Source organism: Tinamus guttatus, unplaced genomic scaffold (assembly GCF_059628265.1).
Source record: "Tinamus guttatus ecotype Peru unplaced genomic scaffold, ASM5962826v1 Tinamus_guttatus_pri_ptg000248l, whole genome shotgun sequence".
NCBI lineage: Eukaryota > Metazoa > Chordata > Aves > Tinamiformes > Tinamidae > Tinamus > Tinamus guttatus.
Genome location: NW_028288782.1, coordinates 327689 through 352583, shown reverse-complemented (window position 1 = coordinate 352583; position 24895 = coordinate 327689).

The following is a 24895-nucleotide window of genomic DNA, read 5'->3' as shown; positions in this document are numbered from 1 at the left end:
TGGCAGAGGACTCAGAAGAGGGATTTGCAGCAGCAGGCTCCTCCTGTAGCAGGATGAGGGGCTGCTGCCTTTGTCAGCAGGCAGGGAGCTGCCTCAGAAACCTCCCAACGGGCCTGGGTTGTCTTGCAGGTCCCTTGGCCAGCGGATCCTGTTGAGCCAAGCGGAAACATCGATACTCCTGGAACCAGGTCTAGCCGAGTCCACGTGTTCCCCAGGTGAGTGCGTTTCCTCTGCAGCCCTTAGCTTTGCTGACAGGGCCGGCCCCTAGATGCTGCTCGCACTCTGCACTGCCCATGCTCAGTGCTCACAAGAATTTAAGCCACGTCCTCTGCCTTTGGACAGACTCTGGCAAAAACCCTCCAAGAAGCAGATGGCAGGCAAGGTGTTCTCCGACAACAGGGAGGAGCATTAGTGCCAGCAAGAGGCCAGGGGCAGACAGCCCCCTTTCTTCAATCGTGCCTTGTCTTCTGCTTTCCAGGTTTCAGCTTCTGGAGGAAGACAGCCCAGAAGCCAAGGCTGCTCCTGCTGCCCCTCCACGCACGCAGAAAAAGCCTGAGGTGCCCCAGTGTCCCAGGGCCAACAAAGGTAAGGCCAAAGCTGCCGGCCTGCGGGGCACGTTGGTTCCCTGTCCCCCCACGCTGCCTCACAGCAGCCACCTGGAAAGGTGCTGCTCAGCAGGCTCTGCTCAAGAGCTTCCTCCCTTCCTCCTTGCAGAGTGGCAGCCTAGAAAGCTCCTGCAGCAGCGCAAGGAGCTGTGTCTGCCCATGCTGCCAAGCTGGGGGGCAGGCAGGAGGCGGCAAGGCCCCGAGAAGCAGCCTGCTGCCAGGTGAGAGCCTTGGCGGAGGCGGAAGGGACGAGGGCTGCGCTTGTTTGGACCTCTGCACCAGAGCAGGCCCCTTTGCACATGCTGGGCCTAGGGCCTCCAAAATGCCCCCGACACACACCCCACTTAAGGCTGTTCTCCTGCTGGAAGGCAAGCGTGTAGCACTTTGCGTGGGAGCCTCCCATGGCCATAGCTTTCCTCCAGCGTCAGGATATCTTGGGGAGCCAAATGGAAATGCCTAGTGCAGGAGTGTTTGTCCAGGAAGGAGTCCCTCGAGATTGCAGGGAATCCCATCCTTTTCCTTGTGGGAACAAATGCTCCCTGTCCTAAACCTCTTGCCTCTCATGGTGTCTTCTCAGCAACTTGATCAAACAAGTGGGGCACATGAAGGAGCCTTTGGGGCAGAAGGAGGGGAAAGTGGAGCACCGCCCACATCCTCCATCTGCTCCTCGGACTTCTGCTGCCCGTGCTGCTCCCAGGGCTGCCGCACAGGTGTGTGATGGGATGTCGCGGAAAGGGCCCTGAGCGCGGGCTCCCTACAACGCCCAGTGGGCTCTTTGGCATGTGTCCAGCAATGATGCAAATTATATCCACACTTGCAAGCATCTGCCTACTGATATAACATCTATAACGTCTTCTGGGGCTTTGTTAATCGCAGAAATGGGTGGGTTTGCCCTCGAAGGCATTGGAAAGATGCCGGTGCATCTTTCGGCCCTGATCAGTTAGGGCAGCAGAGAGCCATATTCCCACTGTGCTGACACAGGACTAGGAGCCAGGGAGGCTCAAGAGCAGAAGTGTAAGGGAGGGGGAAGAGCAACAGCCAACAATTCCCCAATGTCCCAGTGTGGACCCTGCTTGAAAAGAGATCCTATGGGATGCCTTTGACAGCCCTCAGAACAGGGCGTATCATCCAGGAAGCCAGCTCTTGTAGCCCGTTGCATCAGCTGCTTGTATAGCCTGAGCACGGCTCTGGAAGGCTTAGGTGCCTCCTCTATGAGTGGGCTAGTGCTCTCTCCCCCGTTCTCTCCTCCCCACTGAAACCTTTTCTTCTTCTTGCTCTTGCAATACAGATCCGAGTGCTGAAGCCTGCACGCCACCCTGAGCAGCACTGTTCCCCACACAGAGGGGTGCCCCCTGACAAGTGAGTGTGCACTGGCATGCCAGCTGCCAGGCAGGGCCTGGCACCATGGTGGCTCCTGACCCTGTGCAGGTGCTGCCACTCAGCTGCTGAGCACAGCAGACGACAGGCCCTCCTTTCAGCTGGTGGGGATGTGCAGGGGCTGAGGAGAGAAGAAGCCCCAAGGGGCCCCCAGGGAGCAGCAGCAGGACTTTGTTGATCCTTTGCAGGTATCTCTCGCCACGAGCAAAGCAGACCTTGCAGCTCCTGGAATCCTACAAAGTCCTCCGGGATCGCTGGAGGGAGAAGGTGGTCCAAAACCGCCAGAGGCTGCAGCTGCAGGAGGAGGCTCGCCGGTAAGTGGCTCCCAAGGCAGGCAGGGTCCCTGCTCCTGCCAAGCCCTTTGTGCCAAGGCCTGGGGGAAAGAGGGCCTTTCGCTGCCCCCTACGCCAGGGCACACAAGTGCCCTTGGAGCTTGGCCTCGCCTGTGCCTGGCCCAGCCATCCCTTGCACGGAAACGGGGTGGGGGCTGGGATGTGCCACTGGATTTTCAGGAGGCACCTGCATGTCATGACACACTCAGCATCTTTCTCCTCTACCCCTCAGTGCTTCAGTGATGAGCAGCCTCCAGAAGAAAGAGCAGCGGGGCCACAAGCTGGAAGTGTCCGGGAGAAATGTCTTTTTCCCCCCAAATAAACTCCCTTTCTGAGTTCATGTGAGCCTTTCTTTGGTGCAGTGTGAAGCTTGCAAGCAGCACCAGTGCAGCTTTGGAAGGGCAGCCAGGGGGCACAGGGTAGCAGGGGGAGCGTGGAGCCCCCATCCCGGGACACTCTCGCTCTGGGCCATGGGTGTCTTGACCAGAGAAAGGGAAGAAGAAAGGCCATTGAAAAGGCCCTCCAAGGCAGACGTTTCTTAGATGATGCTGGGCACTGTGACACTCCTTTCTGTACCCTGGGACAAGCCTTGAGCAAGGGCAGGCGGGCTCCTGCAGGGAGAGGACGTGCTTGCGAGGCACAAGCTATCCCCCATCAGTAGCCAAAAGCAAAGTCGGCACGTCTGTGGGGCAGTCCTGCGCAGCCTGGCAGCTCCTACCTGCGGGCAGCTTCCTTGGCTCTAAGAAAGACCCTTCCCAGCTCCGGGAGACCATATCATGGGGAAAACCTTGCCTAAATCCTGCTCTGAGACATGTCAATTCATATGCAGTGGGAAACAAAGCGTCTTATGTTCTGGATGGCAAAATGGAAGAAGATGTTTGGTGAGTTACACACACCGGGGTTCAGCAGGTGGGAAGGCCTAAACTCCTTCCCCGGATGGGGGATGCTGCTGCCAGGATGCCTGCATCGCTCTTTAGGGCTGGCGAAGAAACAGCCACGAGGGAGAGCCCTCCTCCAGTTCTAGCACAGAATGCCATTCTTCCTCCTGGTCTTCTCCACCTCTGAGTCCCTTTCAGGCTCGAGAGCATCTTGGATAAAGGAGCCGGATACTCGAGAAGCACCATATGCTCAAGGCTCTTCTTGGGGTGGAATTGCCCAGGTGACTTCCTTAGCCAGAAAGGTGCAGGGAATGGATTTGGAAACTTAGCTCTTCCTCTCAGGACTCGCCAGCATGCCCTGCTCCCCTGGCAATGGGACGTCATATCCAGACGAGCCCACCAAGATCTTTCTCCCTTCCTGTTGGCAGATGATTGTGCAGCAGAGTGCACGTGCCCTAAGACATGCATGCCCACCATTCAGAACAGTTGTGCAGCCAGTTGCAAGCAAGGGAAGGAGACTGGCGCTCCGCAGAGAGCGGGGCTCTGTTGCCTCAGTGTGTGGCCACACAAATCCTGCAGTGCTCGGGCACAGGCATTTTGGACCCTCTCTCTGCACCATGCAGAGCACACGAGCTCTCCCTGTCTCACAGAGGGAGGAGATGCTGCTGGCCGGGGCCAGGTGCTCCATCTGTCCTGCTGCCTAAGGGCCATTCCCAGCACCACAGGCCATTTCCTAGCAGCAACCGGAGTGTCTGGGGGCCTTGCAGCTCCTGGCCTCAGCCACTTGAGATGAGCCCAGGACACGCAAGATGGCAGCTGGGGCCCTTCCATGGACACAGAGCGGCACGGAGTGGCAGAAGCAGTCATCACTTTTCCAGGAAAAGTCTGACTCTCCTCCTGTACTGAGACCAAGGACCCATGCAGAAAGAGCCCCTCACACCTAAAAATGTAATGGGACATTTGCAACAGGGACCGACCCCAGCGCAGGGAGGACCTTCCCACCTCGCTCTGCCTTTCTTCCCTTCAATCACGCTGAGCACCTGTACACACAAAAGCCATGGAGCTCCGGGCGCTGCCTATGGGAGCCAGCCGTGCAAAACCAACTGCAGAGCTGCATGGGCCAGTCTCGAGCAGCATTTCCCAGGGCCTCCAAGGAGCAGGGCCAGCACCCTCAAAACACCAGCAACACTGCAATGGGAACCACCCGCTTCAATTGGCACCAGTCCACAAAGACTGGAACATCCCTGAAGCACAGAAATATTCCACAAAATGGGCCAACACCCCAGACTACCAGCATCCCCACAAACACCCCCTAATCCGGCAGTGCTCCCCCCAGAAAAAACATCTGCCCCAGCATCCCCAGTCTTGGCCATCACACTACACCAGGCATGAGGACCACGGCGCCCAGGCCACGTGCACAACCTCCACTGCCGGGACATGGGGGACAGCCATGGAGTGGGACCCGCTGCCTCGTGCTGGGCCCAGGAGCCTGGGCAAACACCTGCAGACACTGTGTGTGAAGGGCATGTTCCCCTTCTGTTCCACACCAGCTCCGCCTTGATCATTGCTAGTGCCCAAACCTTAGAATCATAGAATCAGAGACCTGTTTTGGTTAGAAAACACCTTTTTAGATCACTGAGTTGAACTATAAACAGTTCAATACCACACCTGCTAAACCATGTCCTTAAGTACCTCATCCACACACGTCCTGAGCACTGCCAGGGACTGTGACTCCATGATGTTCCTGGGCAGCCTGTTCCAACACTTGGCTACTCTTACCCTGTAGACATTCCTCCTACGGTCTTAACTGAACCTCCCGTGGTGCTGCTTGAGGCCATTTCCTCTTGTCCTAGCTGTGGTAATTCTGGAGAAGAGATGAACCCCCCCCCACCTCACTAAAATCTCCTTCCCTGGGAGGAATCGCCGCCTTCGCTGGGTGTTTCAGCTGCCGCTCCCCTCATGCAGCCCCTGGTGACACGCGCTGAGGTCACACTGGCTTGTGCTGCATCACAAGGAGGTGACCCCAGCGACCGGCAGGGCCCCGTCACTTCCCTGCCAGGCACGCGCGCTGCTGGTCACTGCTCGCCGTGCTCTGCTCCACTGCTGCCCTTTGGAGCTTCTCGGTGACGAGGAGCGCACACAGGAGGCAGTGAGAGTGCTCGGGGAAGCTCTCCCTCACGGGCTGAGAACAAGGGGCTCGTTGGAGAGAGAGGAGTCCTTGGCGAGGTCACGGGAAGAGAATCCTTCTTCCCTGCTTGACCAGCGAACCAAGGACAGGTGGGAAGCCAAGATGGAGGGCTTCTGGACTCAGATCATCAGTCCGGCGTACTCCGTTTTGTTCCCTGTGCTCCTGCAGCTCTCTGCTGAGGGTAAGGGCTTTGGGCGCTGCTGCAGCAGGTGCCGCAGACCATGTTAGTTGTCAAAGCAGCTGTGGCTCCGGGGCTGTAGCCTGCAGAGGGCTGGGGGCTGTTGTAAGAGTCTGGTCCGAGGATCCTGTCCCGCTTGGGAGACAGAGTGTTGTGCGGGACTCATGATTCTTGGTCGTGCTGCTGCCCTGAGCCCCAAGCTCCTTTGGGCAGAGCTCCCTCTGCTCAGGGAGTTGCAGTGTGGGGTCAGATCTGCGTGGGAAGGGGGAGGCCCTCTGGGGACTGGCTCTGGGTGGGAAGGGGTCCTTCCTCCAGGGGCAGAAGGTGTCCCGGCATTCCCATGGGTCTCTCAAGAGCCTGCCACCAATGCCGCCTCTCTTCTTGTTTGGTGCAAGCTCTGTTTCTTCCTCCTGTATCCTCGTGGGCCTCCAGTGGGCAGAACATAGCTTGAGCTTGGAGATGGCATCCTTGGCCAGGAGGCAGGTGGCCGCTGCCCTTCTGCCAAACCCTTCCCTTGTCCCGCTTTCTTCTCTGCACCTCCATGGGGATCAGCGGGAGGCGGGCAGCCTGCAACGGTGCCATAGGCCAGCTCGCAGCTGGCGGAGTGGCTTTTTGGTTGATTTGAATGTGCGTGCCTCTGTCACCCCGGGAGGAGAAGCTTGCGCAGAGCTTGGAGCTGCCTGACACTTCTTTCCCTTGCTTCACAGAGATTGTCATGGTTTGGGATGTTGTTTCCCGATACATCCTGCAGCAGCTTGTGATTGGCAAGGTGGGCTGGCGTCCTGCTCCCCTCGCCCTGCAGCATTGCAGTTTCCCAGGGCGTCCTGGGCCCTGGGAATGATCCTTCCCCCAGCGCCATGGCAGCGCACTGCCACCGGCCAGCGTGCGGCAGAGCAGCTCCTTAGCTAACTTGGGGAGAAAGCACGTGCAGAGCTTGTGGGAGAAACCAGTCGGCACCTCGTGGGCCTTCTCTTTTGGCTGTGGCCAGAATGGAGAGATCAAGCAGAGAGACGGAGGCAGTTTCCTCCCTTGGTGCTCTGAGAGAGCTCCGGCATCTTCTTGTGCTCTGAGATGCTAGGAAATACTTGGAGGACAGGGAGGGCCATGTGTGCAGAGGAGGGTGAAGACAACATTGCAGCAAGGAGCTCTCCTCCAAAGCTTTCCACAGTGCTCCTTCGTGCAGCTGCAGCAGCAGCAGCAGGGAGAGCACAGAGCAGCCTGCCCGTGCTTGCAGAGTCCTCCCCTTTTCCACCAACACAGTGCTTACTCGTCATGTTTTTGTCTTTTCCGTGTGCAGGGTGTCCTGCTGGAGGGTCTTGGCACCTTCTGTACAGTTGAAGAGCCATTGTACCTGGGTGCAGAACAGGTGCTCTGGGTTCGAACACCCATTTTCAAGTTGGGCATGCAGATGGTCTGGCCGCGTGGGCTCACGTGCCCCGAAGTGAATCTCCCTGGTGAGACAGCAGGGACCACCCTCCGCTTCCCCTTGCCACTGTACCCGGGCTGGGAGTGTGCTCCCTGCGCTTTGCAGGAGCTGCCAGAAGCAGGCAATGCCCTCCACAGCTGGGGGAACACACAGAGCTTCCCCCACGCAAGCCCCCACAGAGAGATCTCTTTCTTGGGAAGGACCTTCTCTGGAGTCTTCTGCTGCAAGTGTTGCAGCAAGTCGGGCTCTCTTGCCCTGACCTGCCCCCACTTTCATCTCTCTGCCACTCCCATGTCTTTCTCACCTACTCCTGGAAATTGCACCTGCTGCAGCACTGACACTGTTTGACTTCCTTGCAGACGACATCCAAATTGAGCCACTGAACTACCAGCTCTTGTCCCTGGTGACGTCCTTGCCACGGCGTGTGGTTGAAGCCTGTGTGGAAGAGACCATCCACTTATTCTCTTTGCACTTGGAGAACAAGCAGAATGTGGTCTTTGCGTTCCGGGACTTGGGTGTGCTGAGCTGCCAGGGAGACACGCTCTGCATGATGTTTTACGACAGCTGCATCCAACGGCTGAGGAGAAGGGTAAGCCTCTTTGCGGCCCTTCGCAGTGTAAGTTGCTCATCTTCCCAGGCCTACTTCCATTGCTTTGGGAAGCCTCCGTGGCCATCCTGCATGTGGTGGGCTACACAAACACCTTCCGCAGTGTGTTTCCCCCCGCCAAATTCCCCACTCCCAAGGAAAACACTGCCTGTCTTCCTGGATGCCTGTCTCTATTAAATGCTTGGCATGACTATTGAGCACTTGCAAGTCTTTGCTGTGGAGCATCTCCGCTCCACAATTAGGGGCTAATGTGCATGGCAGAGGACTCAGAAGAGGGATTTGCAGCAGCAGGCTCCTCCTGTAGCAGGATGAGGGGCTGCTGCCTTTGTCAGCAGGCAGGGAGCTGCCCTGGAAACCTCCCAACGGGCCTGGGTTGTCTTGCAGGTCCCTTGGCCAGCGGATCCTGTTGAGCCAAGCGGAAACATCGATACTCCTGGAACCAGGTCTAGCCGAGTCCACGTGTTCCCCAGGTGAGTGCGTTTCCTCTGCAGCCCTTAGCTTTGCTGACAGGGCCGGCCCCTAGATGCTGCTCGCACTCTGCACTGCCCATGCTCAGTGCTCACAAGAATTTAAGCCACGTCCTCTGCCTTTGGACAGACTCTGGCAAAAACCCTCCAAGAAGCAGATGGCAGGCAAGGTGTTCTCCGACAACAGGGAGGAGCATTAGTGCCAGCAAGAGGCCAGGGGCAGACAGCCCCCTTTCTTCAAACGTGCCTTGTCTTCTGCTTTCCAGGTTTCAGCTTCTGCAGGAAAGCAGCCCAGAAGCCAAGGCTGCTCCCGCTGCCCCTCCATGCACGCAGAAGAAGCCTGAGGTGCCCCAGTGTCCCAGGGCCAACAAAGGTAAGGCCAAAGCTGCCGGCCTGCGGGGCACGTTGGCTCCCTGTCCCCCCACGCTGCCTCACAGCAGCCAGCTGGAAAGGTGCTGCTCAGCAGGCTCTGCTCAAGAGCTTTCTCCCTTCCTCCTTGCAGAATGGCAGCCTAGAAAGATCCTGCAGCAGCGCAAGGAGCTGTGTCTGCCCATGCTGCCAAGCTGGGGGGCAGGCAGGAGGCGGCAAGGCCCCGAGAAGCAGCCTGCTGCCAGGTGAGAGCCTTGGCGGAGGCGGAAGGGACGAGGGCTGCGCTTGTTTGGACCTCTGCACCAGAGCAGGCCCCTTTGCACATGCTGGCCCTACGGCCTCCAAAAGGCTCCCGACACACACCCCACTTAAGGCTGTTCTCCTGCTGGAAGGCAAGCGTGTAGCACTTTGCGTGGGAGCCTCCCATGGCCATAGCTTTCCTCCAGCGTCAGGATATCTTGGGGAGCCAAATGGAAATGCCTAGTGCAGGAGTGTTTGTCCAGGAAGGAGTCCCTCGAGATTGCAGGGAATCCCATCCTTTTCCTTGTGGGAACAAATGCTCCCTGTCCTAAACCTCTTGCCTCTCATGGTGTCTTCTCAGCAACTTGATCAAACAAGTGGGGCACATGAAGGAGCCTTTGGGGCAGAAGGAGGGGAAAGTGGAGCACCGCCCACATCCTCCATCTGCTCCTCGGACTTCTGCTGCTCGTGCTGCTCCCAGGGCTGCCGCACAGGTGTGTGATGGGATGTCGCGGAAAGGGCCCTGAGCGCGGGCTCCCTACAACGCCCAGTGGGCTCTTTGGCATGTGTCCAGCAATGATGCAAATTATATCCACACTTGCAAGCATCTGCCTACTGATATAACATCTATAACGTCTTCTGGGGCTTTGTTAATCGCAGAAATGGGTGGGTTTGCCCTCGAAGGCATTGGAAAGATGCCGGTGCATCTTTCGGCCCTGATCAGTTAGGGCAGCAGAGAGCCATATTCCCACTGTGCTGACACAGGACTAGGAGCCAGGGAGGCTCAAGAGCAGAAGTGTAAGGGAGGGGGAAGAGCAACAGCCAACAATTCCCCAATGTCCCAGTGTGGACCCTGCTTGAAAAGAGATCCTATGGGATGCCTTTGACAGCCCTCAGAACAGGGCATATAATCCAGGAAGCCAGCTCTTGTAGCCCGTTGCATCAGCTGCTTGTATAGCCTGAGCACGGCTCTGGAACGCTTAGGCGCCTCCTCTATGAGTGGGCTAGTGCTCTCTCCCCCGTTCTCTCCTCCCCACTGAAACCTTTTCTTCTTCTTGCTCTTGCAATACAGATCCGAGTGCTGAAGCCTGCACGCCACCCTGAGCAGCACTGTTCCCCACACAGAGGGGTGCCCCCTGACAAGTGAGTGTGCACTGGCATGCCAGCTGCCAGGCAGGGCCTGGCACCATGGTGGCTCCTGACCCTGTGCAGGTGCTGCCACTCAGCTGCTGAGCACAGCAGACGACAGGCCCTCCTTTCAGCTGGTGGGGATGTGCAGGGGCTGAGGAGAGAAGAAGCCCCAAGGGGCCCCCAGGGAGCAGCAGCAGGACTTTGTTGATCCTTTGCAGGTATCTCTCGCCACGAGCAAAGCAGACCTTGCAGCTCCTGGAATCCTACAAAGTCCTCCGGGATCGCTGGAGGGAGAAGGTGGTCCAAAACCGCCAGAGGCTGCAGCTGCAGGAGGAGGCTCGCCGGTAAGTAGCTCCCAAGGCAGGCAGGGTCCCTGCTCCTGCCAAGCCCTTTGTGCCAAGGCCTGGGGGAAAGAGGGCCTTTCGCTGCCCCCTACGCCAGGGCACACAAGTGCCCTTGGAGCTTGGCCTCGCCTGTGCCTGGCCCAGCCATCCCTTGCACGGAAATGAGGTGGGGGCTGGGATGTGCCACTGGATTTTCAGGAGGCACCTGCATGTCATGACACACTCAGCATCTTTCTCCTCTACCCCTCAGTGCTTCAGTGATGAGCAGCCTCCAGAAGAAAGAGCAGCGGGGCCACAAGCTGGACGTGTCCGGGAGAAATGTCTTTTTCCCCCCAAATAAACTCCCTTTCTGAGTTCATGTGAGCCTTTCTTTGGTGCAGTGTGAAGCTTGCAAGCAGCACCAGGGCAGCTTTGGAAGGGCAGGCAGGGGGCACAGGGTAGCAGGGGGAGCGTGGAGCCTCCATCCCGGGACACTCTCGCTCTGAGCCATGCCTGTCTTGACCAGAGAAAAGGAAGAAGAAAGGCCATTGGAAAGGCCCTCCAGGGCAGCTGTTTCTGAGATGACGCTGGGCGCTGCAACACTGCTTTTTGCACCCTGGGACAAGCCTTGAGCAAGGGCAGGCGGGCTCCTGCAGGGAGAGGACGTGCTTGCGAGGCACAAGCTATCCCCCATCAGTAGCCAAAAGCAAAGTCGGCATGCCTGTGGGGCAGTCCTGCGCAGCCTGGCAGCTCCTACCTGCGGGCAGCTTCCTTGGCTCTAAGAAAGACCCTTCCCTGCTCCGGGAGACCGTAGCATGGGGAAAAACTTGCCTAAATCCTGCTCTGAGACATGCCAATTCATACGCAGTGGGAAACAAAGCGTCTTATGTTCTGGATGGCAAAATGGAAGAAGATGATATGTGAGTTACACAAACGGGGTGCAGCAGGTGGGAAGGCCTAAACTCCCTCCTCCGATGAGGGATGCTGCTGCCATTCTTCGTCCTGCTCTTCACCTTTGAGTCCCTTTCAGGCTCGAGAGCATCTTGGATAAAGGAGCCGGATACTCAAGAAGCACCATATGCTCAAGGCTCTTCTTGGGGTGGAATTGCCCAGGTGACTTCCTTAGCCAGAAAGGTGCAGGGAATGGATTTGGAAACTTAACTCTTCCTCTCAGGACTCGCCAGCATGCCCTGCTCCCCTGGCAATGGGACGTCATATCCAGACGAGCCCACCAAGATCTTTCTCCCTTCCTGTTGGCAGATGATTGTGCAGCAGAGTGCACGTGCCCTAAGACATGCATGCCCACCATTCAGAACAGTTGTGCAGCCAGTTGCAAGCAAGGGAAGGAGACTGGCGCTCCGCAGAGAGCGGGGCTCTGTTGCCTCAGTGTGTGGCCACACAAATCCTGCAGTGCTCGGGCACAGGCATTTTGGACCCTCTCTCTGCACCATGCAGAGCACACGAGCTCTCCCTGTCTCACAGAGGGAGGAGATGCTGCTGGCCGGGGCCAGGTGCTCCATCTGTCCTGCTGCCTAAGGGCCATTCCCAGCACCACAGGCCATTTCCTAGCAGCAACCGGAGTGTCTGGGGGCCTTGCAGCTCCTGGCCTCAGCCACTTGAGATGAGCCCAGGACACGCAAGATGGCAGCTGGGGCCCTTCCACGGACACAGAGCGGCACGGAGTGGCAGAAGCAGTCATCACTTTTCCAGGAAAAGTCTGACTCTCCTCCTGTACTGAGACCAAGGACCCATGCAGAAAGAGCCCCTCACACCTAAAAATGTAATGGGACATTTGCAACAGGGACCGACCCCAGCGCAGGGAGGACCTTCCCACCCTGCTCTGCCTTTCTTCCCTTCAAACACGCTGAGCACCTGTACACACAAAAGCCATGGAGCTCCGGGCGCTGCCTATGGGAGCCAGCCGTGCAAAACCAACTGCAGAGCTGCATGGGCCAGTCTCGAGCAGCATTTCCCAGGGCCTCCAAGGAGCAGGGCCAGCACCCTCAAAACACCAGCAACACTGCAATGGGAACCACCCGCTTCAATTGGCACCAGTCCACAAAGACTGGAACATCCCTGAAGCACAGAAATATTCCACAAAATGGGCCAACACCCCAGACTACCAGCATCCCCACAAACACCCCCTAATCCGGCAGTGCTCCCCCCAGAAAAAACATCTGCCCCAGCATCCCCAGTCTTGGCCATCACACTACACCAGGCATGAGGACCACGGCGCCCAGGCCACGTGCACAACCTCCACTGCCGGGACATGGGGGACAGCCATGGAGTGGGACCCGCTGCCTCGTGCTGGGCCCAGGAGCCTGGGCAAACACCTGCAGACACTGTGTGTGAAGGGCATGTTCCCCTTCTGTTCCACACCAGCTCCGCCTTGATCATTGCTAGTGCCCAAACCTTAGAATCATAGAATCAGAGACCTGTTTTGGTTAGAAAACACCTTTTTAGATCACTGAGTTGAACTATAAACAGTTCAATACCACACCTGCTAAACCATGTCCTTAAGTACCTCATCCACACACGTCCTGAGCACTGCCAGGGACTGTGACTCCATGATGTTCCTGGGCAGCCTGTTCCAATGCTTGGCTCGTCTTACACTATAGACATTCCTCCTACGGTCTTAACTGAATCTCCCGTGGTGCTGCTTGAGGCCATTTCCTCTTGTCCTAGCTGTGGTAATTCTGGAGAAGAGATGAAGCCCCCCCCACCTCACTAAAATCTCCTTCCCTGGGAGGAATCGCCGCCTTCGCTGGGTGTTTCAGCTGCCGCTCCCCTCATGCAGCCCCTGGTGACACGCGCTGAGGTCACACTGGCTTGTGCTGCATCACAAGGAGGTGACCCCAGCGACCGGCAGGGCCCCGTCACTTCCCTGCCAGGCACGCGCGCTGCTGGTCACTGCTCGCCGTGCTCTGCTCCACTGCTGCCCTTTGGAGCTTCTCGGTGACGAGGAGCGCACACAGGAGGCAGTGAGAGTGCTCGGGGAAGCTCTCCCTCACGGGCTGAGAACAAGGGGCTCGTTGGAGAGAGAGGAGTCCTTGGCGAGGTCACGGGAAGAGAATCCTTCTTCCCTGCTTGACCAGCGAACCAAGGACAGGTGGGAAGCCAAGATGGAGGGCTTCTGGACTCAGATCATCAGTCCGGCGTACTCTGTTTTGTTCCCTGTGCTCCTGCAGCTCTCTGCTGAGGGTAAGGGCTTTGGGCGCTGCTGCAGCAGGTGCCGCAGACCATGTTAGTTGTCAAAGCAGCTGTGGCTCCGGGGCTGTAGCCTGCAGAGGGCTGGGGGCTGTTGTAAGAGTCTGGTCCGAGGATCCTGTCCCGCTTGGGAGACAGAGTGTTGTGCGGGACTCATGGTTCTTGGTCGTGCTGCTGCCCTGAGCCCCAAGCTCCTTTGGGCAGAGCTCCCTCTGCTCAGGGAATTGCAGTGTGGGGTCAGATCTGCGTGGGAAGGGGGAGGCCCTCTGGGGACTGGCTCTGGGTGGGAAGGGGTCCTTCCTCCAGGGGCTGCAGGTGTCCCGGCATTCCCACGGGTCTCTCAAGAGCCTGCCACCAATGCCACCTCTCTTCTTGTTTGGTGCAAGCTCTGTTTCTTCCTCCTGTATCCTCGTGGGCCTCCAGTGGGCAGAACATAGCTTGAGCTTGGAGATGGCATCCTTGGCCAGGAGGCAGGTGGCCGCTGCCCTTCTGCCAAACCCTTCCCTTGTCCCGCTTTCTTCTCTGCACCTCCACGGGGATCAGCGGGAGGCCGGCAGCCTGCAACGGTGCCATAGGCCAGCTCGCAGCTGGAGGAGTGGCTTTTTGGTTGATTTGAATGTGCGTGCCTCTGTCACCCTGGGAGGAGAAGCTTTCGCAGAGCTTGGAGCTGCCTGACACTTCTTTCCCTTGCTTCACAGAGATTGTCATGGTTTGGGATGTTGTTTCCCGATACATCCTGCAGCAGCTTGTGATTGGCAAGGTGGGCTGGCGTCCTGCTCCCCTCGCCCTGCAGCATTGCAGTTTCCCAGGCTGTCCTGGGCCCTGGGAATGACCCTTCCCCCAGCGCCATGGCAGCGCACTGCCACCGGCCAGCGTGCGGCAGAGCAGCTCCTTAGCTAACTTGGGGAGAAAGCACGTGCAGAGCTTGTGGGAGAAACCAGTCGGCACCTCGTGGGCCTTCTCTTTTGGCTGTGGCCAGAATGGAGAGATCAAGCAGAGAGACAGAGGCAGTTTCCTCCCTTGGTGCTCTGAGAGAGCTCCGGCATCTTCTTGTGCTCTGAGATGCTAGGAAATACTTGGAGGACAAGGAGGGCCATGTGTGCAGAGGAGGGTGAAGACAACATCGCAGCAAGGAGCTCTCCTCCAAAGCTTTCCACAGTGCTCCTTCGTGCAGCTGCAGCAGCAGCAGCAGGGAGAGCACAGAGCAGCCTGCCCGTGCTTGCAGAGTCCTCCCCTTTTCCACCAACACAGTGCTTACTCGTCATGTTTTTGTCTTTTCCGTGTGCAGGGTGTCCTGCTGGAGGGTCTTGGAACCTTCTGTACAGTTGAAGAGCCATTGTACCTGGGTGCAGAACAGGTGCTCTGGGTTCGAACACCCATTTTCAAGTTGGGCATGCAGATGGTCTGGCCGCGTGGGCTCACGTGCCCCGAAGTGAATCTCCCTGGTGAGACAGCAGGGACCACCCTCTGCTTCCCCTTGCCACTGTACCCGGGCTGGGAGTGTGCTCCCTGCGCTTTGCAGGAGCTGCCAGAAGCAGGCAATGCCCTCCACAGCTGGGGGAACACACAGAGCTTCCCCCACGCAAGCCCCCACACAGAGATCTCTTTCTTGGGAAGGACCTTCTCTGGAGTCTTCTGCTGCAAGTGTTGCAGCAAGTCGGGCTCTCTTGCCCTGACCTGCCCCCACTTTCATCTCTCTGCCACTCCCATGTCTTTCTCACCTACTCCTGGAAATTGCACCTGCTGCAGCACTGACACTGTTTGACTTCCTTGCAGACGACATCCAAATTGAGCCACTGAACTACCAGCTCTTGTCCCTGGTGACGTCCTTGCCACGGCGTGTGGTGGAAGCCTGTGTGGAAGAGACCATCCACTTATTCTCTTTGCACTTGGAGAACAAGCAGAATGTGATCTTTGCCTTCCGGGACATGGGTGTGCTGAGCTGCCAGGGAGACACGCTCTGCATGATGTTTTACGACAGCTGCATCCAACGGCTGAGGAGAAGGGTAAGCCTCTTTGCGGCCCTTCGCAGTGTAAGTTGCTCATCTTCCCAGGCCTACTTCCATTGCTTTGGGAAGCCTCCGTGGCCATCCTGCATGTGGCGGGCTACACAAACACCTTCCGCAGTGTGTTTCCCCCCGCCAAATTCCCCACTCCCAAGGAAAACACTCCCTGTCTTCCTGGATGCCTGTCTCTATTAAATGCTTGGCATGACTATTGAGCACTTGCAAGTCTTTGCTGTGGAGCATCTCCGCTCCACAACTAGGGGCTAATGTGCATGGCAGAGGACTCAGAAGAGGGATTTGCAGCAGCAGGCTCCTCCTGTAGCAGGATGAGGGGCTGCTGCCTTTGTCAGCAGGCAGGGAGCTGCCTCAGAAACCTCCCAACGGGCCTGGGTTGTCTTGCAGGTCCCTTGGCCAGCGGATCCTGTTGAGCCAAGCGGAAACATCGATACTCCTGGAACCAGGTCTAGCCGAGTCCACGTGTTCCCCAGGTGAGTGCGTTTCCTCTGCAGCCCTTAGCTTTGCTGACAGGGCCGGCCCCTAGATGCTGCTCGCACTCTGCACTGCCCATGCTCAGTGCTCACAAGAATTTAAGCCACGTCCTCTGCCTTTGGACAGACTCTGGCAAAAACCCTCCAAGAAGCAGATGGCAGGCAAGGTGTTCTCCGACAACAGGGAGGAGCATTAGTGCCAGCAAGAGGCCAGGGGCAGACAGCCCCCTTTCTTCAATCGTGCCTTGTCTTCTGCTTTCCAGGTTTCAGCTTCTGGAGGAAGACAGCCCAGAAGCCAAGGCTGCTCCTGCTGCCCCTCCACGCACGCAGAAAAAGCCTGAGGTGCCCCAGTGTCCCAGGGCCAACAAAGGTAAGGCCAAAGCTGCCGGCCTGCGGGGCACGTTGGTTCCCTGTCCCCCCACGCTGCCTCACAGCAGCCACCTGGAAAGGTGCTGCTCAGCAGGCTCTGCTCAAGAGCTTCCTCCCTTCCTCCTTGCAGAATGGCAGCCTAGAAAGATCCTGCAGCAGCGCAAGGAGCTGTGTCTGCCCATGCTGCCAAGCTGGGGGGCAGGCAGGAGGCGGCAAGGCCCCGAGAAGCAGCCTGCTGCCAGGTGAGAGCCTTGGCGGAGGCGGAAGGGACGAGGGCTGCGCTTGTTTGGACCTCTGCACCAGAGCAGGCCCCTTTGCACATGCTGGGCCTAGGGCCTCCAAAATGCCCCCGACACACACCCCACTTAAGGCTGTTCTCCTGCTGGAAGGCAAGCGTGTAGCACTTTGCGTGGGAGCCTCCCATGGCCATAGCTTTCCTCCAGCGTCAGGATATCTTGGGGAGCCAAATGGAAATGCCTAGTGCAGGAGTGTTTGTCCAGGAAGGAGTCCCTCGAGATTGCAGGGAATCCCATCCTTTTCCTTGTGGGAACAAATGCTCCCTGTCCTAAACCTCTTGCCTCTCATGGTGTCTTCTCAGCAACTTGATCAAACAAGTGGGGCACATGAAGGAGCCTTTGGGGCAGAAGGAGGGGAAAGTGGAGCACCGCCCACATCCTCCATCTGCTCCTCGGACTTCTGCTGCCCGTGCTGCTCCCAGGGCTGCCGCACAGGTGTGTGATGGGATGTCGCGGAAAGGGCCCTGAGCGCGGGCTCCCTACAACGCCCAGTGGGCTCTTTGGCATGTGTCCAGCAATGATGCAAATTATATCCACACTTGCAAGCATCTGCCTACTGATATAACATCTATAACGTCTTCTGGGGCTTTGTTAATCGCAGAAATGGGTGGGTTTGCCCTCGAAGGCATTGGAAAGATGCCGGTGCATCTTTCGGCCCTGATCAGTTAGGGCAGCAGAGAGCCATATTCCCACTGTGCTGACACAGGACTAGGAGCCAGGGAGGCTCAAGAGCAGAAGTGTAAGGGAGGGGGAAGAGCAACAGCCAACAATTCCCCAATGTCCCAGTGTGGACCCTGCTTGAAAAGAGATCCTATGGGATGCCTTTGACAGCCCTCAGAACAGGGCGTATCATCCAGGAAGCCAGCTCTTGTAGCCCGTTGCATCAGCTGCTTGTATAGCCTGAGCACGGCTCTGGAAGGCTTAGGTGCCTCCTCTATGAGTGGGCTAGTGCTCTCTCCCCCGTTCTCTCCTCCCCACTGAAACCTTTTCTTCTTCTTGCTCTTGCAATACAGATCCGAGTGCTGAAGCCTGCACGCCACCCTGAGCAGCACTGTTCCCCACACAGAGGGGTGCCCCCTGACAAGTGAGTGTGCACTGGCATGCCAGCTGCCAGGCAGGGCCTGGCACCATGGTGGCTCCTGACCCTGTGCAGGTGCTGCCACTCAGCTGCTGAGCACAGCAGACGACAGGCCCTCCTTTCAGCTGGTGGGGATGTGCAGGGGCTGAGGAGAGAAGAAGCCCCAAGGGGCCCCCAGGGAGCAGCAGCAGGACTTTGTTGATCCTTTGCAGGTATCTCTCGCCACGAGCAAAGCAGACCTTGCAGCTCCTGGAATCCTACAAAGTCCTCCGGGATCGCTGGAGGGAGAAGGTGGTCCAAAACCGCCAGAGGCTGCAGCTGCAGGAGGAGGCTCGCCGGTAAGTGGCTCCCAAGGCAGGCAGGGTCCCTGCTCCTGCCAAGCCCTTTGTGCCAAGGCCTGGGGGAAAGAGGGCCTTTCGCTGCCCCCTACGCCAGGGCACACAAGTGCCCTTGGAGCTTGGCCTCGCCTGTGCCTGGCCCAGCCATCCCTTGTGGGGAAATGGGGTGGGGGCTGGGATGTGCCACTGGATTTTCAGGAGGCACCTGCATGTCATGACACACTCAGCATCTTTCTCCTCTACCCCTCAGTGCTTCAGTGATGAGCAGCCTCCAGAAGAAAGAGCAGCGGGGCCACAAGCTGGACGTGTCCGGGAGAAATGTCTTTTTCCCCCCAAATAAACTCCCTTTCTGAGTTCATGTGAGCCTTTCTTTGGTGCAGTGTGAAGCTTGCAAGCAGCACCAGGGCAGCTTTGGAAGGGCAGCCAGGGGGCACAGGGTAGCAGGGGGAGCGTGGAGCCCCCATCCCGGGACACTCTCGCTCTGAGCCATGCCTGTCTTGACCAGAGAAAGGGAAGAAGAAAGGCCATTGAAAAGGCCCTCCAAGGCAGACGTTTCTTAGATGATGCTGGGCACTGTGACACTCCTTTCTGTACCCTGGGACAAGCCTTGAGCAAGGGCAGGCGGGCTCCTGCAGGGAGAGGACGTGCTTGCGAGGCACAAGCTATCCCCCATCAGTAGCCAAAAGCAAAGTCGGCACGTCTGTGGGGCAGTCCTGCGCAGCCTGGCAGCTCCTACCTGCGGGCAGCTTCCTTGGCTCTAAGAAAGACCCTTCCCAGCTCCGGGAGACCATATCATGGGGAAAACCTTGCCTAAATCCTGCTCTGAGACATGTCAATTCATATGCAGTGGGAAACAAAGCGTCTTATGTTCTGGATGGCAAAATGGAAGAAGTTGTTTGGTGAGTTACACACACCGGGGTTCAGCAGGTGGGAAGGCCTAAACTCCTTCCCCGGATGGGGGATGCTGCTGCCAGGATGCCTGCATCGCTCTTTAGGGCTGGCGAAGAAACAGCCACGAGGGAGAGCCCTCCTCCAGTTCTAGCACAGAATGCCATTCTTCCTCCTGGTCTTCTCCACCTCTGAGTCCCTTTCAGGCTCGAGAGCATCTTGGATAAAGGAGCCGGATACTCGAGAAGCACCATATGCTCAAGGCTCTTCTTGGGGTGGAATTGCCCAGGTGACTTCCTTAGCCAGAAAGGTGCAGGGAATGGATTTGGAAACTTAGCTCTTCCTCTCAGGACTCGCCAGCATGCCCTGCTCCCCTGGCAATGGGACGTCATATCCAGACGAGCCCACCAAGATCTTTCTCCCTTCCTGTTGGCAGATGATTGTGCAGCAGAGTGCACGTGCCCTAAGACATGCATGCCCACCATTCAGAACAGTTGTGCAGCCAGTTGCAAGCAAGGGAAGGAGACTGGCGCTCCGCAGAGAGCGGGGCTCTGTTGCCTCAGTGTGTGGCCACACAAATCCTGCAGTGCTCGGGCACAGGCATTTTGGACCCTCTCTCTGCACCATGCAGAGCACACGAGCTCTCCCTGTCTCACAGAGGGAGGAGATGCTGCTGGCCGGGGCCAGGTGCTCCATCTGTCCTGCTGCCTAAGGGCCATTCCCAGCACCACAGGCCATTTCCTAGCAGCAACCGGAGTGTCTGGGGGCCTTGCAGCTCCTGGCCTCAGCCACTTGAGATGAGCCCAGGACACGCAAGATGGCAGCTGGGGCCCTTCCATGGACACAGAGCGGCACGGAGTGGCAGAAGCAGTCATCACTTTTCCAGGAAAAGTCTGACTCTCCTCCTGTACTGAGACCAAGGACCCATGCAGAAAGAGCCCCTCACACCTAAAAATGTAATGGGACATTTGCAACAGGGACCGACCCCAGCGCAGGGAGGACCTTCCCACCTCGCTCTGCCTTTCTTCCCTTCAATCACGCTGAGCACCTGTACACACAAAAGCCATGGAGCTCCGGGCGCTGCCTATGGGAGCCAGCCGTGCAAAACCAACTGCAGAGCTGCATGGGCCAGTCTCGAGCAGCATTTCCCAGGGCCTCCAAGGAGCAGGGCCAGCACCCTCAAAACACCAGCAACACTGCAATGGGAACCACCCGCTTCAATTGGCACCAGTCCACAAAGACTGGAACATCCCTGAAGCACAGAAATATTCCACAAAATGGGCCAACACCCCAGACTACCAGCATCCCCACAAACACCCCCTAATCCGGCAGTGCTCCCCCCAGAAAAAACATCTGCCCCAGCATCCCCAGTCTTGGCCATCACACTACACCAGGCATGAGGACCACGGCGCCCAGGCCACGTGCACAACCTCCACTGCCGGGACATGGGGGACAGCCATGGAGTGGGACCCGCTGCCTCGTGCTGGGCCCAGGAGCCTGGGCAAACACCTGCAGACACTGTGTGTGAAGGGCATGTTCCCCTTCTGTTCCACACCAGCTCCGCCTTGATCATTGCTAGTGCCCAAACCTTAGAATCATAGAATCAGAGACCTGTTTTGGTTAGAAAACACCTTTTTAGATCACTGAGTTGAACTATAAACAGTTCAATACCACACCTGCTAAACCATGTCCTTAAGTACCTCATCCACACACGTCCTGAGCACTGCCAGGGACTGTGACTCCATGATGTTCCTGGGCAGCCTGTTCCAATGCTTGGCTCGTCTTACACTATAGACATTCCTCCTACGGTCTTAACTGAACCTCCCGTGGTGCTGCTTGAGGCCATTTCCTCTTGTCCTAGCTGTGGTAATTCTGGAGAAGAGATGAAGCCCCCCCCACCTCACTAAAATCTCCTTCCCTGGGAGGAATCGCCGCCTTCCCTGGGTGTTTCAGCTGCCGCTCCCCTCATGCAGCCCCTGGTGACACGCGCTGAGGTCACACTGGCTTGTGCTGCATCACAAGGAGGTGACCCCAGCGACCGGCAGGGCCCCGTCACTTCCCTGCCAGGCACGCGCGCTGCTGGTCACTGCTCGCCGTGCTCTGCTCCACTGCTGCCCTTTGGAGCTTCTCGGTGACGAGGAGCGCACACAGGAGGCAGTGAGAGTGCTCGGGGAAGCTCTCCCTCACGGGCTGAGAATAAGGGGCTCGTTGGAGAGAGAGGAGTCCTTGGCGAGGTCACGGGAAGAGAATCCTTCTTCCCTGCTTGACCAGCGAACCAAGGACAGGTGGGAAGCCAAGATGGAGGGCTTCTGGACTCAGATCATCAGTCCGGCGTACTCCGTTTTGTTCCCTGTGCTCCTGCAGCTCTCTGCTGAGGGTAAGGGCTTTGGGCGCTGCTGCAGCAGGTGCCACAGACCATGTTAGTTGTCAAAGCAGCTGTGGCTCCGGGGCTGTAGCCTGCAGAGGGCTGGGGGCTGTTGTAAGAGTCTGGTCCGAGGATCCTGTCCCGCTTGGGAGACAGAGTGTTGTGCGGGACTCATGATTCTTGGTCGTGCTGCTGCCCTGAGCCCCAAGCTCCTTTGGGCAGAGCTCCCTCTGCTCAGGGAGTTGCAGTGTGGGGTCAGATCTGCGTGGGAAGGGGGAGGCCCTCTGGGGACTGGCTCTGGGTGGGAAGGGGTCCTTCCTCCAGGGGCAGAAGGTGTCCCGGCATTCCCATGGGTCTCTCAAGAGCCTGCCACCAATGCCGCCTCTCTTCTTGTTTGGTGCAAGCTCTGTTTCTTCCTCCTGTATCCTCGTGGGCCTCCAGTGGGCAGAACATAGCTTGAGCTTGGAGATGGCATCCTTGGCCAGGAGGCAGGTGGCCGCTGCCCTTCTGCCAAACCCTTCCCTTGTCCCGCTTTCTTCTCTGCACCTCCATGGGGATCAGCGGGAGGCGGGCAGCCTGCAACGATGCCATAGGCCAGCTCGCAGCTGGCGGAGTGGCTTTTTGGTTGATTTGAATGTGCGTGCCTCTGTCACCCCGGGAGGAGAAGCTTGCGCAGAGCTTGGAGCTGCCTGACACTTCTTTCCCTTGCTTCACAGAGATTGTCATGGTTTGGGATGTTGTTTCCCGATACATCCTGCAGCAGCTTGTGATTGGCAAGGTGGGCTGGCGTCCTGCTCCCCTCGCCCTGCAGCCTTGCAGTTTCCCAGGCCGTCCTGGGCCCTGGGAATGATCCTTTCCCCAGCGCCATGGCAGCGCACTGCCACCGGCCAGCATGCGGCAGAGCAGCTCCTTAGCTAACTTGGGGAGAAAGCACGTGCAGAGCTTGTGGGAGAAACCAGTCGGCACCTCGTGGGCCTTCTCTTTTGGCTGTGGCCAGAATGGAGAGATCAAGCAGAGAGACGGAGGCAGTTTCCTCCCTTGGTGCTCTGAGAGAGCTCCGGCATCTTCTTGTGCTCTGAGATGCTAGGAAATACTTGGAGGACAGGGAGGGCCATGTGTGCAGAGGAGGGTGAAGACAACATTGCAGCAAGGAGCTCTCCTCCAAAGCTTTCCACAGTGCTCCTTCGTGCAGCTGCAGCAGCAGCAGCAGGGAGAGCACAGAGCAGCCTGCCCGTGCTTGCAGAGTCCTCCCCTTTTCCACCAACACAGTGCTTACTCGTCATGTTTTTGTCTTTTCCGTGTGCAGGGTGTCCTGCTGGAGGGTCTTGGCACCTTCTGTACAGTTGAAGAGCCATTGTACCTGGGTGCAGAACAGGTGCTCTGGGTTCGAACACCCATTTTCAAGTTGGGCATGCAGATGGTCTGGCCGCGTGGGCTCACGTGCCCCGAAGTGAATCTCCCTGGTGAGACAGCAGGGTCCGCCCTCCGCTTCCCCTTGCCACTGTACCCAGGCTGGGAGTGTGCTCCCTGTGCTTTGCAGGGGCTGCCACAAGCAGGGAATGCCCTCCACAGCTGGGGGAACACACAGAGCTTCCCCCACGCAAGCCCCCACACAGAGATCTCTTTCTTGGGAAGGACCTTCTCTGGAGTCTTCTGCTGCAAGTGTTGCAGCAAGTCGGGCTCTCTTGCCCTGACCTGCCCCCACTTTCATCTCTCTGCCACTCCCATGTCTTTCTCACCTAGTCCTGGAAATTGCACCTGCTGCAGCACTGACACTGTTTGACTTCCTTGCAGACGACATCCAAAGTGAGCCACTGAACTACCAGCTCTTGTCCCTGGTGACGTCCTTGCCACGGCGTGTGGTTGAAGCCTGTGTGGAAGAGACCATCCACTTATTCTCTTTGCACTTGGAGAACAAGCAGAATGTGGTCTTTGCGTTCCGGGACTTGGGTGTGCTGAGCTGCCAGGGAGACACGCTCTGCATGATGTTTTACGACAGCTGCATCCAACGGCTGAGGAGAAGGGTAAGCCTCTTTGCGGCCCTTCGCAGTGTAAGTTGCTCAGCTTCCCAGGCCTACTTCCATTGCTTTGGGAAGCCTCCGTGGCCATCCTGCATGTGGTGGGCTACACAAACACCTTCCGCAGTGTGTTTCCCCCCGCCAAATTCCCCACTCCCAAGGAAAACACTGCCTGTCTTCCTGGATGCCTGTCTCTATTAAATGCTTGGCATGACTATTGAGCACTTGCAAGTCTTTGCTGTGGAGCATCTCCGCTCCACAACTAGGGGCTAATGTGCATGGCAGAGGACTCAGAAGAGGGATTTGCAGCAGCAGGCTCCTCCTGTAGCAGGATGAGGGGCTGCTGCCTTTGTCAGCAGGCAGGGAGCTGCCCTGGAAACCTCCCAACGGGCCTGGGTTGTCTTGCAGGTCCCTTGGCCAGCGGATCCTGTTGAGCCAAGCGGAAACATCGATACTCCTGGAACCGGGTCTAGCCGAGTCCACGTGTTCCCCAGGTGAGTGCGTTTCCTCTGCAGCCCTTAGCTTTGCTGACAGGGCCGGCCCCTAGATGCTGCTCGCACTCTGCACTGCCCATGCTCAGTGCTCACAAGAATTTAAGCCACATCCTCTGCCTTTGGACAGACTCTGGCAAAAACCCTCCAAGAAGCAGATGGCAGGCAAGGTGTTCTCCGACAACAGGGAGGAGCATTAGTGCCAGCAAGAGGCCAGGGGCAGACAGCCCCCTTTCTTCAAACGTGCCTTGTCTTCTGCTTTCCAGGTTTCAGCTTCTGCAGGAAAGCAGCCCAGAAGCCAAGGCTGCTCCCGCTGCCCCTCCATGCACGCAGAAGAAGCCTGAGGTGCCCCAGTGTCCCAGGGCCAACAAAGGTAAGGCCAAAGCTGCCGGCCTGCGGGGCACGTTGGCTCCCTGTCCCCCCACGCTGCCTCACAGCAGCCAGCTGGAAAGGTGCTGCTCAGCAGGCTCTGCTCAAGAGCTTCCTCCCTTCCTCCTTGCAGAATGGCAGCCTAGAAAGATCCTGCAGCAGCGCAAGGAGCTGTGTCTGCCCATGCTGCCAAGCTGGGGGGCAGGCAGGAGGCGGCAAGGCCCCGAGAAGCAGCCTGCTGCCAGGTGAGAGCCTTGGCGGAGGCGGAAGGGACGAGGGCTGCGCTTGTTTGGACCTCTGCACCAGAGCAGGCCCCTTTGCACATGCTGGCCCTACGGCCTCCAAAAGGCTCCCGACACACACCCCACTTAAGGCTGTTCTCCTGCTGGAAGGCAAGCGTGTAGCACTTTGCGTGGGAGCCTCCCATGGCCATAGCTTTCCTCCAGCGTCAGGATATCTTGGGGAGCCAAATGGAAATGCCTAGTGCAGGAGTGTTTGTCCAGGAAGGAGTCCCTCGAGATTGCAGGGAATCCCATCCTTTTCCTTGTGGGAACAAATGCTCCCTGTCCTAAACCTCTTGCCTCTCATGGTGTCTTCTCAGCAACTTGATCAAACAAGTGGGGCACATGAAGGAGCCTTTGGGGCAGAAGGAGGGGAAAGTGGAGCACCGCCCACATCCTCCATCTGCTCCTCGGACTTCTGCTGCCCGTGCTGCTCCCAGGGCTGCCGCACAGGTGTGTGATGGGATGTCGCGGAAAGGGCCCTGAGCGCGGGCTCCCTACAATGCCCAGTGGGCTCTCTGGCATGTGTCCAGCAATGATGCAAATTATATCCACACTTGCAAGCATCTGCCTACTGATA